Source organism: Glycine soja, chromosome 2 (genome assembly GCF_004193775.1).
Source record: "Glycine soja cultivar W05 chromosome 2, ASM419377v2, whole genome shotgun sequence".
Taxonomy (NCBI): domain Eukaryota; kingdom Viridiplantae; phylum Streptophyta; class Magnoliopsida; order Fabales; family Fabaceae; genus Glycine; species Glycine soja.
The window spans coordinates 33,949,843-33,965,360 of record NC_041003.1 but is presented as its reverse complement, the minus strand read 5'-3'; the positions used below and the strand labels follow the sequence as shown (position 1 = coordinate 33,965,360).

At 37.2% G+C, this 15,518-nt stretch overlaps 1 non-coding gene and 1 pseudogene across 1 annotated transcript; both read left to right on the top strand.

Moving 5' to 3' along the window:
- Nucleotides 1-2,555: 2,555 nt before the first annotated feature.
- The window catches only part of LOC114375352, a 45,625-nt pseudogene continuing 32,662 nt past the window's right edge, over nt 2,556-15,518 (top strand).
- LOC114404276 lies at nt 12,641-12,747 on the top strand. Its single transcript, XR_003664888.1, has one exon. It is a non-coding gene; the product is annotated as a small nucleolar RNA R71 (small nucleolar RNA).

The window sequence follows — 15,518 nt, the reverse complement described above, 5'->3', positions numbered from 1 at the left end:
CAGGCGGTTATAATTGTTTTCTCTATAAATAACCACCTTGTGTTCTCTCATATAACACAAATTTTTTGAGCTTTTGAAAAGCTTCAATCACGTGTTCTTACTAGTTAAAGAAAGAAGAGAAGAAAAGTGCTAGTAACTCATAACTTCAAATCTTTTGATTATGAAGATCTTTTGTGATAACTGAGTTGTGTTACTTTCTTGAGTTCAAGAAGCCACCTTATTCAGTCAATCAAGGGTTTGCGTAAAGGATTGATTAGGTTATTTCTATATTTGACTCTAGTTTTTGGTGTATGGTTTTACACATCTTTTTGTTTGAGCATGAATTTTTGAAGGCATGCTATAATAGGTGTTTCTAGTTTGGGCTAAGGGTAGGTTTCTCTTAGGCTCTTATTTACAGAGGACCTTAGTGTTGGGTGCCTGAGCCTCTTTGTTTGGGGTGGGAATTGAGATTGCTTGTAAGAATTCTATATGCATAGTGAAAATCTAATTTGGGTTTTGGATTAGATAACTAGATTAGCTTCTCTAGTGATATAGAGTGAGCCAATATAAAAGGTTGTGTACTTCTTCTCTTCATCTTATCTTTCTTTCTCGTTCTGATCTTATTAAGTTTACTAAAGGTTCAAGAAAATATCTTTGAGAAAGAAAGAGCAATAACAAAGGATCTTGTGTAAAGGGTGTATTGATTTAGTATTGATTGAGTTTGGTTTATCAAAGTTTTGTGATACGATCCACGCAAAAGAAATTTTTGCAACTCTAGGCTTAAAAGTTCATTTTGTTTTGAAAACCAATTCAGCCCCTCTAGGTTTGTGAGTACCATCATCTTTTTCAAGAGTGTCATAGGAAAAAGGAGAAAAGTTCTTATATAACAAGAATGTGTACCCCCTTTTCTTTGGATAAAGCAAAATATATATTAGTTGATGGAGCCTATAGACAATCCATACAAACAAAAAGCAAATAGAAGTGGAAAATTCAATAAAAATAAAGAAAGGGAGATAAAAAAATTCAAAATGTAAAAATATAAATAAACTGACTAGTGAATAGACTTGTCGAATTTCAACAAGAGAAGAGACATTGGGGATATAATTGAGGCCAACCAATATTTGACAAGTGCTGTAACTAACAGATCAGTAGGTAAACTATCATTTATTAAGTGGTTGTATTTAGGGGCACTGACACTAAGGAAACAACAACTTTAAGGTTAGGAGTAACCTATTTGCCATTATATTTGTAGAAATTACACTTTTCTACATCATACTTTGTGGCTAGTCTCCATATAAAAATACAATATTCAAGGTAAACTATTATGTAGTTTTTGAACCAAATCAACTTACATTTCTTAGGTCCAAAAATCCCTCTAAGTGTTATAATTTATTCAGAGACTTGTGTAAGGTTCAACAAAAGAAGGTTGATTTATTCCAAATGCAGGTAGTAGCATATATAAGACCACAAGTTCTTTTATAGATTTGAAATCAAACCAAATGTTGAAAATATAAAGATCCTTCGGTTCACACTTGAAATTGTGCTTCAACTTAAAGACTGCATGTGGAAGGGCCATACGTTTGAACATAATGGTATCAGTACCAGATACATAGAAATTGTCCTTAATAGTTCCTCCTTATCTTTTGCAAAGATGACTAAATAAACAAACACTAAGAAAAAAAGTGCATATATCAGTATATGGCACCATATACTTAAGCATCTCTTTTCCATTTGAAATTTACAAATATGCATATATGGGAGTAGATGCATCAAGTGCATTCACAATGCACTATGTCTTGCACATTATTAGAAAAACAACAATCGTAACCTAAATATTAACATCACTGTCTTCATAATCTTGAACTGCAATTTGGATACGCTATAGAACATCAATTTTTTTGAAATTAAAAGCCCTCATGGCCTATTTGTAATCTTTTCCTTCCCAACAAAACAAAAAAACTAGTTGAGGTGTAGTAGTGTATGTAGGTGCACATTTAGCCTTTTTTTCTCTCTTTCTCCCTAAATGATTGTGCTTCTTCTTGTTGTGTATTATAGAGTCGTTCGGGATTGGAGTTGGACCACTTCAGATATCGGTGTGAGCAAAGTCACCCTCACGCTCACACCCTGCCAAATGCTGCTGCGAAAAATTCCACAACAATGGACCAACCTCAAATCTTTTTCAACCTTAAATTCGACCTTTCAGTCTCACATCATTACACTCACACTACTAAAAAAAATGATCTTTTACAATGTTTCTTTTATGATGGTTCTATAGAAATAGATGTTGTAAGTTAAACGGTGGTATTTTCATAAATAACTATAAATTTTTAAAGATGGTTTTAACAAAACTGTCTTTGAAAACACATTACGACATCAGTTTTTTCAAGAACTGACATAGGATGCGAGAATACAAAGAAAGTTTCAGAAAACCATCTTTGAAAGGAATGGAAGAATGCGTATTCTAGAACATTGGGCTGGGTTTTTCTCTTTTCTTTCGATTCCAACAACACTTAGGGTTTTGAAATCGACCACACCTTCTCCTCCCTCTTTCCCCAACAACTAAGGAGATTCAGGCCATGCTCGACGATAGTGGCCCCGTTCTGGCCTCCAACGGGGACGCCGTCATCTTCCTCCCTTGGTTTTCATTGATGCAAACACCTTGACTTCTCCCCCCTCACGCGCAGCCTCTGCTTCTGCCTTTGGCAAGGCATGGAATGCAACGATCCCAAAGTGGTGTGTCTTTTTATCTAAAACTTAGATCTTGTTCTCCACTTCTGTAGGCTCTTCCTCAGAAACCGAACCACCAAGGTAACACTCACCCTCATGTTTTCCTCCATCATAGTTGTTGTTATGTTTCTGTTTGTAAGGTGTACAAAGATTGATCTCACGGGCAGGACCAGCTTCCAGAACAAGAAGAAGAATCAGAAAAGGCAGAGAGCCAAATCGGATGTGATTCTGAAGCTAAATTATGGCTTCATTCTTGGCTTGGTTGTGATGAGGTTCTTCAAGAGAATGGAGAGGAAGCTGCTTAGGACCTTCATTTAGAAGAAGTACTTGGATCCATTCAAGACAAGTCCCCAAATGGAGCCTCTCTTACCATTCCTTCTCGTCATGAAGGATGTTGATGATGCCATTGCCCCCAATCTCAATAAGGATGACATCTCATTTTGTGCACTCTGTGATTTTGAGGTTCTTCTATTATGGTCATATCATAAACTTCTCCATAAGCACTTGAGGTGAAGACAATTAGAACGTAAAATGTGTTGGACAAGTGGCCTCGGTTATCTTAAGAATGGGGGGTTGAATTAAGATACAAAAATTATTCCCAATTTCAATTTAACTCTCTTTGAATTAACAATGCACCCTTAATATGAATTACTCAAAAGACAATTCAAAAATAAACTTCTTTGAAGCAAAAGATAAATAGGAATAATTAAAAGAAGTTTAAGGAAAGAGAGAATGCAAACTCAGATTTTATATTGGTTCGGCCACCACCTGTGCCTATGTCCAGTCCCCAAGCAACCCACTTGAGATTTCCACTATCTTGTAAAAAGCTTTTTACAAACTCTGAACCACACAGGGACACCCTTCCCTTGTGTTCTGATATCCTTACAACTTAAGAGACCCTCGGTCTCTTAAACAGACCTCTTTGAATAATAAGAAGAAGAATTTTCTCTCTTTAAGAGAAAGATATTACAATTGAAGATCGATTAAGATTCCTTATTGAATTTGCAAGTGTTTTGACCAAGGAATATTTTGAGAATGATAAGACAATTTGGTTTTGAGAGGATAAGAAAATGTTATTCAGAAAACCTCTAAGGAATTTCGTATCCCAAGTCTTTAAAGGCCTTTGATGGCCATTCAAAAACTTCCTGAACAGTTGTGACTCTTGGGAGTTATTTTAAAAAAATCCTTACTGTGTAATCGATTACAAGCTTTTAAATTCAAATTCGAAATTTCCAAATTGTTTTAGAAATCAATTTAGCTATTGGTAATCGATTACATCCTCTGGTAATCAATTACCAGAGAGGAAATATCATATTTTTAAAAAGATAATTGTTCTTAAAAAAAATTTGTAAAATATTTCCTTTAGCCAAACTTGTGCAACATCAATTAAGGAATTCTTTCTAAGATCCTAACTAAGTACATCGTTCTTCTTGCATTTCTGAATTCTTGACTTGAATCGCTCTCATCTTTGGCATCATCAAAACTTCATATCATATATGCTTCTGCAATCTCCCCCTTTTTGATGATGACGATAATCTATAATCAAGATAAATGATATACCATTGATAATGTGTGCTCACAACCCTTACTCCCCTTGAGATTGGAATTTATGCCTAAGTTCATCATAAATTCTACCCTTAAGTTCTCTCCCCCTTTGGCAACATCAAAAAGCCAAAAACGTCTGGAGAAAGGAACTAAGACAACAGTAAAATCATAGCAAAATATATCCATAAACTGATTCAATCCATAGAATAAACCAAACAAGTCCGAATCATCCAAATCAAAGTCTAAAATAACCAAACACAAACCAAAACATAATGGTAAACATCCAAGACAACCATAACAAAAGTACTAAGCAATAAAAGCCAAAATACAAGGTGAAGGAAATAACCATAAAGCTTAAGGAAATAAAACATAAGAAAGATAACTAAGAGTTGGTCGGGGGATCGAAGCAACGCCTGATGAAGCTCATATCATCTTCAAGCCTAGTGATACGAGTATTCATCCCATCAAAGTTAGTATCCATCTCATCAAAATGCTCCCCCACAAATGCTCGAAGATTGTGGAGCTCTGTGAGGACTTCAGTCAGTAGAGAAGAAGAAGCATCCCTTTGTGGTGGAGGAGATGGGGTACATTCATCAGGAATAGGCGGTGGCAAGTCTTGTTTGTGAACCCACTGACCATCAACATCCTTCCGATAACCAAAGGAAGTAACAACACTGACATCAATGGAGAAAGACCTTTTAACCTTGACATATGGTTCATCAACCAAAGGAACATTGAAATGATGAAGAAAAAGAGTAACAAGGTGGGGATACGGGAGAGGTGCATTGGCCCGTAATTCCTTATGCATCCGGAACCAAACTAGATGGGCCCAGTCGATCTGACGACCATTTTGAAGGGCCCACAACAGAATCAAATCCTCCTCAAAGGCTTGGGCAAGATTTGAAGACCGAGGAAGCAAAATACGAACAATGATATAGTGCATGATGCTACAATCAAAAGTAAATGACCCAACAAGTAATCTACTGGTCATGTCAGCCTAGTCATTGCAGACCATTATGTGAGCATCATGACTTGAATAATCAAATTTCCAGTCATCCACAAGAGTGCCCTCAAAAGGAACACTTTGACTGGGTAGTTTAGTCAATGAATAAAATAAGGACTGATCAACAACAATGGGAATATTATGCACCTCAGAATAAAGAGCACCATCTTGAATTTTCAAATTATTATAGAAAAATTTAACTAATTCAGGAAAGTAGGGAAGTTTGAGAGACATGAAATCAACTAAAGCAGAGTTTTGAAACACTTGGTAACAACCAAATGTTTCTCCATCAAAAAATTCAAAGTCAAGGTACTTAGGGTCTAGAATGACTCTATTATATAGAATTGAGAGTAGTAACTCTGACGCTGATTGATCGAGGCCGTACCCGAATCAAATAAACATTAAAAATGCAGTATCTAAGAAGTGATCCTAGGTCGTCTCCCAACGAGCAATGGTCAACCAAACGTTCATAACAGATAGTAATAAAAAAGTAAAGATTTGGGGGGGGGGGGGGTTGTTTGTTTTTGTTAATTAAACAACGATCAAATTTTAATTAGAAAATATCATAATTAAAACACGTTGTTTCCCCTTGATTCACAAGCAAGTCTCTTATCCTAGGTTACGAGAATTTATCCTTGATCAGTTCAACCACTTATCCAACCCTAAATTAAATTACTAAGCAAAATTTAACATAAGGAAGTCATTATGTGATTAAGCAACACATACACCAATTAATCATGAACGAAACTGATCATTAAGCGTGAACGTAAATTAAGCGCAGAGACAATTAATCAAGCACTAAGCATGCATGGATTAATAGCAACAAATACAAAGTAATTGGTGAAGAGGAAAAAACTGATCAGAATTCAATAGTAATAATAAAACCTCAAAGAGAGTTGTGCTTGATCCTCAAGAGAAAATGACATTGGAGACTTAGCCTTCCATTAATAAGTAGAAAATGAAATTGCAGATTGAAGCTGAAAATGAAATTTTATTGCTACGTGAATAGTAAAAACTGGAATTGCAAAACCTAAAATTATTCTTTCTCCCAAAAAGAAAAAGACTCCTAAAACTAAAACCTTGGTGCTGTTATATAGGTTCTCAGCCCCAAAGCTTACAAATCTGTTTTAAGTCCAAGCCCATTAATAAAATAAAATCTGGACAAGATAAGACAAGATTTGATAAAATAAAATCTAGATGAAATAAAATCTAGATAAGATAAGATAAAATAAAATCTAGATGAAATAATATCTAGATGAGGATCAAAAGGTCTTTTAAGGTTGTAATGGGGTCAAAGACAAGATAGATGAAAGTATGGGATAGTAGCTAAAACCCAAAGGAATAGAGGAGCAATGGGGAATAAGTGGGAAGTAAGAAAAAGTAGTAAACCCCCAAACCAAAATTACAAATTAAGCTTTAAAAAGTAAACCCAAAACAAAATCAACCAAGTCTTCAACCAATCCAAGTCTTAAAACCAAGACCTCATTTATTCAACTTCATTTTTTTTTATTTTTTGTGTGTATATATATATATATATTGAACGTGGACAGTAGCAATTGAAAGCATTTGAAAAATAAAGCAACAATTAGGCAATATATGTATACATCATCAAGCATGGCCAATAAAAACATATCATCCAATGAAACATACCCCCCCCCCCCCCTCACACTTATTCCCAAAACAATTCCAAAGCTCCCAAATTCCTTAAGGGTAGGGTGAAATCATGGTTTTTCACTTAAGGCTTGTAATGAGCTTCAAAACAAAGAAAGGGGAACATAGGCTCAAAGGGGCTATCAAAGGAATTAATTCAAGGTAGGCTCATGTGACTAGAGGCTTATAAGAACAAAATGCCTAAATCATCTCCCAACATGCATGTGAAGTAAGAAGTATTAACGAGAGTCAAGCCAAGGCTATTGTGCAAGCAATCAATGGGGCAAAACACCGAATAAAATAGATGATGATGGCTCAAATTCTCACCAAAGGTAAATCTATCACTTTCAATTTGAACTTTCAAAACTTACTTGACATGTAGAGAAAAACAAGGGTTTCAATTCACAAAATGCCAAGAAACTCCTATTTCAAAAACAATTACCCATTACCTGTACATAACCCAAAATTCAAAGAGGAACATGCAATGTTGTACACAAACATAAAACCAAAATAACAAAATTAACCTAGAAAAAAAACTAATAAAATTAAACTAGAATACCCAACAAAATTAAAGAACAATCTCCCCCCCCCCACCCCTCATACTTAAACAACACATTGTCTTCAATGTAGCACAATCATCAGATCAAGAACAATCAAAGCAATCAATAAATTTGGACAAGTGCAATAAAAGTAAAGAAGGAGACGGAAAAAGAAAACTCCTTAAGTCATGGCGGAAGAGAAGTAGGGTGAAGTAAGGAGGTCTCCTCCACCACTACATCCACTAAGGAGGGATTTGTGAGGAATGGTTTCAATCGGTGTCCATTGACCTTGAAGCTCTTATCTGTGGACTCACTTTTGATCTCAACAGTACCATAAGGAAAAACATTAGTCACCACAAAAGGACCAATCCACTTTGACCTCAACTTACCACTCATGAGTCCAAGCCTAGAGTTATACAATAAAACTTTCTGTCCAACCACGAAGTCCTTCTTAGCTATCAAGCTGTCATGGAACTTCTTGGTCTTCTCCTTGTAGAATTTGGAATTCTCATAGGCTTCTAACCGGATCTCATCTAGCCCACTTAGTTGCAACTTCCTTTCCTCTCCAGCCCGATCAATAGAGAAGTTGCAGGTCTTTACAGCCCAGTAGGCTTTGTGCTCTATCTCTACAGGAAGATGACATGCCTTGCCAAAGACAACCCGATAAGGAGACATTCCTATGGGTGTTTCGTAGGCAGTCCTATGCGCCCAAAGAGCATCATCTAGGCTGTTGCTCCAATCCTTTATGTTCGGCTGCACAATCTTCTCCAAGATCCTTTTTATCTCCCTATTTGAAATCTCAACCTGCCCATTAGTTTGGGGGTGGTATGGTGTGGAAATTTTGTGCACGACCCCATACTTTTTGAGCAAGGCATACATGGATCTGTTACAAAAATGGGTGCCTTGATCACTAACGATGGCTCTAGGGATTCCAAACCTGCAAAACAAATTAGATCTAACAAAATCCACAACGACCTTAGCATCATTAGTTCTGGTGGGTTTGGCTTCCACCCATTTTGAAACATAATCAATAGCAAGGAGAATATAAACAAAACCAAAGGAGACAGGGAAATGCCCCATAAAATATATACCCCAGACATCAAACACACAAAATAACATGGGTTGTTGAGGCATTTGCTATCTCCATGAAGGTGAGCTGCTTGCTCTCTGACAAGGCTCACAAGTGCTACAGATTCTCTACGCATCCTTGAAGATGGTGGGCCAATAGAAACCGCAATCAAGCACCTTGCGAGCTGTCCTCTATATGCCAAGATGACCACCTGGTGAGGAAGAATGACAGAATTGCAGGACTGAGTCAATCTCATGGTTTGAAATGCATCTCTCCTAATAACCTGGTCACTGCACAACTTCCACAAATAGGGGTCATCCCAAATATAATGCTTAGCATCGCTCTTAATTTTATCATTTTGAGCTTTAGATGCTAAGGGAGGAAAAACAGAAGCAACCAAATAATTCACAATATTAGCAAACCAGGGAGTGGGGAAGGAATCAGAAATACTCAGAATGTACAAATGGTCATCCAGAAAATCATCCCGCATGGGTAAGTCCTCAGACGCACGCTCAATCCTACTCAGGTGGTCAGCCACGAGGTTCTGTGCACCACTCTAATCACGGATCTCCAAATCAAACTCTTGAAGCCAAAGCATCCACCTGATCAATCTGGGCTTTGATTCAGCCTTCTTCAACAGGTACTTCAGAGCTGCATGGTCAGTATAAACAATAACACGAGTACCAAGCAAATATGAACGAAATTTCTCAAGAGAAAAAACTATCGCTAATAGCTCCTTCTGTGGTAGTGTAATTTGAGTGGCATGTTCAATCTAGGCAGCATCCAAAGTTCTGGAAGCGTAGTAGATCACTCTAGGCAGCCCCAATGTGTAATTGGATGCATCGCACATTAGCTCAAATGGGGCTGTTCAATCTGGTGCCTGAATGATAGGGGTGGTAGTCACCGCACGCTTGAGGCAATCAAAAGCCTCTTTGCATTGGTCATCAAAATCAAACTTCACCTTCTTTTGCAGCAGATTGGATAATGGAAGGGCCACTTTGCTAAAATCCTTGATAAAGCGCCTATAAAACCTTGCATGACCAAGAAAAGAATGAACCTCTCGCACGCAAGAGGGGTAAGGCAATTGTGAAATAACTTCTATTTTTGCAGGGTCTACCTTTATGCCCCTATTCAAAATGATATGCCCAAAAACTATACCTTGTTCTACCATGAAGTGACATTTTTCAAAATTCAGCACAAGGTTAGTTTCAATGCATCCATTAAGAACTCTATCCAGACTATCCAAACATGCATCAAAAGAGGATCCATAAACAGTAAAATTATCCATAAACACCTCTATGAAACTCTCTAAAAAATCACTGAAAATGCTAAGCATACACCGCTGGAAGGTACCAGGGGCATTGCATAGGCCAAAGGGCATCCTCCTATAGGCAAAAGTGCCAAAGGGACAGGTGAATGTGGTCTTTTCTTGATCCTCAAGAGCAATATGAATTTGTAAATAACCAGAAAAACCATCAAGAAAACAGTAATGAGACCTACCTGGCAAGCGCTCAAGCATTTGATCAATGAAAGGCAGGGGAAAATGATCTTTTCTGGTTACCTAATTCAGCCTTTTATAATCAATGCAGACTTGCCAGCTGTTCTGTACTCTTGTGGGGATAAGCTCATCCTTTTCATTCTTGATCACTGTGAGGCCCGTCTTCTTTGGAACCACTTGGACTGGACTCACCCACTGGCTGTCAGAAATGGGGTAGATGATTCCAGCTTGCAAGAGCTTGGTCACTTCCTTTTTCACCACATCTAGAATGACAGGGTTGAGTCGTCGCTGTGGCTGCCTCACTGGCTTAGCTCCATCCTCTAAAAGTATCCTATGCATGCAGGTAGATGGGCTAATACCAGGAATGTCTACTAAAGTCCATCCAATGGCTTTCTTGTGCTTCTTGAGAACTAGCAACAACTTCTCCTCTTGCTGAGCAGCAAGGGTGGCAGAGATGATCACTGGAAATTTTTCCTTGTCCTCCAAGTAAGCATATTTGAGGGTTGCTGGTAAGGGCTTCAACTCTAGTGTGGGTGGTGGCTAAATAGTGGGAGGAACCAGGGTAGGAGAAGAGGAAGGTTCCTCATCCTATACCTTATAAAGCAAGTCAGAAGTATATGTACTTCCTACAACATGGTTAGGGCATTCTGAATCTAAAAATCAATATCAAGAGGTACAACACCCAGAAAATCAGAACCAGACTCAAATTGAAATTCACCCTCATCATAAAAATCAGATACATGATCAAATTCAAACTCAGATTCAGATTCAATACATAAGGAGTGACGAGTATGTAGATCAGATAAAAATGGATGTTTCCTACCATGAAGAACAAAATCAAAATCAAACATATAATCATCAACAATCTGATCAACTATCTTAGCACGAAAAACAGAATGATCCTCAGATGGTTGTTTCATGGCATCAAGAATATTAAAATGAACAATAATATCACCAAATTCCATAGACAATGTGCTAGCATAAACATCTATCTTGGTTCGGGCTGTTTTCATAATGGCCTGCCTATAATAATTGGAACTGAACCATGGGAAAATCCTTCTTCCATATTAAGAACATAAAAATCAACAGGAAAAATAAGTTCACCAACTCGAACTAGCACATCCTCTATGAAACTTGCGGGGTAAGCAACACTTCTATTTGCCAAATGAATCACCACATTTGTAGATTGTAAAGGTCCAAGAGATAAAGAATTGAAAATGGACAGAGGCATGACACTAACCGATGCTCCTAGATCTAGCATGGCATTCTCAAATTTATTGTTCCCAATAATGCAAGGCATACAAAAAGTACCTGGGTCCTTACATTTCTCAGGAATGTGAGGAACAAATTTACCTATCAATGTTGACACATTTCTACCCATGCTAATCCTTTCATTGCCTTTGAGCTTCCTTTTGTGGGTGCACAACTCCTTTAGAAACTTGGCATATCTTGGAATCTGCTTGATGACATCTAGCAAAGGTATGTTCACCTCTACTTTCTTGAAGGTCTCCAAGATCTCCCTTTCCACTTCTTCCATCTTTTTGTTTGGAATTGCTCTAGGTGGGAATGGAAGAGGGATAGGAGGCTGCTGCAAGTCAGAATTACTAGAAGAAGGTCCACCTGCATGAAAATTTTTGTTAGCTCTCTGATCAGGAAGCTTCCACTTTTGTGCAACTATCTCATCTTCTTTTTCAGGTGTAGAATGAAGCTTGACAGGTTCAGGTGCAAGTGTTGCTACTGGTGGAGGCACTTGAATTTGGTTGCCAGACCTCAAGGTGATGGCACTCACATTTTTTGGATTCTGCACAGTCTGTGAAGGCAATTTGTCAGAATTTTGGGACTGATCTTGATTCAACTGAGTAGCCATCTGCCCCATCTAATTTGTCAGACTTTGAATGAAGGCTCTTGTCTCTTGCTAAAATTGCATATTCTGGATGGTCATTTGCCTTACTAACTCTTCTAAGGAAGGTTGAGGAGGGGCCTTAGTTGGTTGTTGCCTTTATTGTTGTTATTGTTGCTGCTGCTGCATTGAAGGAGGAACATATGGCTTGCTTGGACCAGCAACATTCTGGAAAGGAGGGACAGGCTGCTATTGTTGTGGAGGACTTGTCCATCTCAGATTTGGATGATTCCTCCAACCTGGATTGTATCTATTGTTCGAAAGGTCATAATTATTTTGTTGTTGTTAGTTTTGCTGCTGAGGAGGTCTATTATAAATGTTTGCAGCATAAGCTTTAGGTTGCTCATTGACTCCAGATTGCTGCAAAGAAGGACAGAGATTTGTATGGTGATCTGCACAAGAACATAGACCACAGACTCTTGCAACAGGTGTAGATTTCTGATTCATGGCAAGCTGAGTTACCAGGTTGACCAAGGCATCAAGTTTTCCTTCAAGCTTTTTATTTTCAGTAGATGAAGATGAATCTGTGGCCACCTCATGGACTTCTCTAAGAACAATAACATCATTTCTTGCACTGAATTGTTGGGAGTTGGAAGCCATACTCTCAATCAAATTCCTAGCCTCAGTAGGGGTCATATCACTAAGAGCTCCACCACTGGCAGCATCAATCATACTCCTCTCCATGTTGCTAAGTCCCTCATAGAAATATTGAAGAAGGAGTTGCTCAGAAATTTGGTGGTGAGGGCAGCTTGCACACAATTTCTTGAATCTTTCCTAATACTCATACAAGCTTTCTCCACTAAGTTGCCTGATGCCTGAAATGTCTTTTCTGATGGCAGTGGTCCTAGATGCAAGGAAGAATTTCTCCAAGAACACTCTCTTAAGGTCATCCTAGCTGAAAATAGACCAAAGAGCAAGGTAGTATAGCCAATCTTTTGGCACTCCATCTAGAGAATGAGGAAAAGCCTTTAGAAAGATATGATCTTCTTGGAAATTAGGGGGCTTCATGGTGGAACAAGCAATATGGAACTCCTTAAGATGCTTATGAGAATCTTCACCTATAGGACCATGAAACTTGGGCAACAAATGTATTAGTCCAGTCTTGAGAACGTATGGAACACCCTCATAAGGATATTGAATGCACAAGCTTTTATAAGTGAAATCAGGTGCAACCATCTCCCTAAGAGTCCTCTCACGAGGTGGAGGTTGAACCATGTTCTCAGTATAAAAATTAGTAGTGGAATGCTCAAAATCAGAATATTCAGAATCACCAGCAACAGAATGCTCAAAATGCTCAGGATGCTCAAAATACTCAAAATGCACAGAATGACCAGGATGCACACTTTGCCTAACTAATCTATGAAAGGTTCTATCTATTTCAAGATCAAAGGGTTGTAAATCACCTAGATTTCCCCTAGTCATACACTATATGCAGCAAATAATGGGTTCTCAAACAAGCACCTAACAAGGGGGTAAACCTACAGCTATACTCAAATGATATCAAAATGAGCTTAAATTTTGTGAGGAACACCCTAAAATCATGAAAAGATAGCACAAAAATTTTCAAACAAAAATTCAAAGTCTAACTATGAAAACTACCTTAGCAAAGTTTAGAAAAATAGGACAATAATACTTGAAAATAAAAAAACTTAGTAAACGGCTGATTTTTGGAGTTTGGGAGACCCCACCCAGCATTAGCAGGTTGTCACTATATGGAAAAAAAATTTCTACCCCAAATGCATATATAGTAATAGTTATTCGGATACACGGAGCAAAAGTTATGGTTTTTTTAAGTTTTGCTAAAAACAAGTTCCCAAAATTTTTGTCTCTCTCAAATACTGTCACACCAAGTGCTCCTGGTATTTTTCACACAAAATATGGATCAAAAGAAGCTTTCACACAAAAAATCAACCAAAAATAACAACTCTAACTATCAAAACAAAAATCGCTAATTAAATTGCAAAATCAGTCGTTAATCACTGTTCAACACTGTTCACAACAAAACACAAAGCTGAATCAGTCGCTAAAATGGAGATGCAACTGAAATGCAAAACAGAATGCTACACAAAATAAGATAACTAAACACTATTATGAACCTTTGGCCCATTGCTCCCCGGCAACGACGCCAAATTTGATCGAGGCCGTACCCGAATCAAATAAACATTAAAAATGCAGTATCTAGGAAGTGGTCCTAGGTCGTCTCCCACCGAGAAATGGTCAACCAAATGTTCATAATAGGTAGTAATAAAAAAGTAACGAATTGGGGGGTGTTTGTTTTTGTAAATTAAACAGCGAGCAAATTTTAATTAGAAAACATCAAAATTAAAACACGTTGTTTCCCCTTGATTCACAAACAAGTTTCTTATCCTAGGTTACGAGAATTTATCATTTATCAGTTCAACCACTTAATCCAACCCTAAATTAAATTACTAAGCGAAATTTAACATAAGGAAGTCATTATGTGATTAAGCAACACATACACCAATTAATCATGAACGAAACTGATCATTAAGCATGAACGTAAATTAAGCGTAGAGACAATTAATTAAGCACTAAGCATGCATGGATTAATAGCAACAAATACAGAGTAATTGGTGAAGAGGAAAAAATTGATCAGAATTCAATAGTAATAATAAAACCTCAAAGAGAGCTGTGCTTGATCCTCAAGAGAAAACAACGCTGGAGACTTAGCCTTCCATTAATCAGTAGAAAATGAAATTGCAGATTGAAGCAGAAAATGAAATTTTATTTCTACGTGAATAGTAAAAACCGGAATTGCAAAACCTAAAATTATTCTTTCTCCCAAAAAGAAAAAGATTCCTAAAACTAAAACCTTGGTGTTGTTATATAGGTTCTCAGCCCCAAAGCTTACAAATCTGTTTTAAATCCAAGCCCATTAATAAAATAAAATCTGGACAAGATAAGATAAGATTTGATAAAATAAAATCTAGATGAAATAAAATCTAGATAAGATAAGATAAAATAAAATCTAGATGAAATAATATCTAGATGAGATAAAATCTGGACAAGATAAGATAAGATTTGATAAAATAAAATCTAGATGAAATAAAATCTAGATAAGATAAGATAAAATAAAATCTAGATGAAATAATATCTAGATGAGATAAAATCTGGATAAGATAAGATTTGGTAGAATAAAATTGTCTGCTCTCTTGAAGTCCAAGCCCAATTCTGGATTCAAGCCCAATTGCTTATAATTCTCCTGAAATTAAATTAAAAACACAAAATTAATCTAGTAGGCTCAAATGATAAAATTACATAATTAATTTGACAATTAAGGCTAATTAGTAATTAAAATGGTGGCAAAAAGGGTTAAGAAATAGGAGAAAATGATGACACATCACTAATCATCGGAGGAAATTAATGTGGATGACTGAGGAGATAAAAGAGAGGGAGGAACTGGTGCTAGTGGGTCTTTGGAGGTTCCATGGCGGCGGTGGTCAGCAGCGGTGGTGGTGGAGGAAGATCCCTTTCGTTTCTTTGATGATTCAGCCATTTGAAGGTGTTTTAGCTGATTTTAATTGGTGGATTTTGAAGAGAACTGAAAAAGATGAAGATTTGGCTTTGTTTAAAGCGATTTGGTTAAG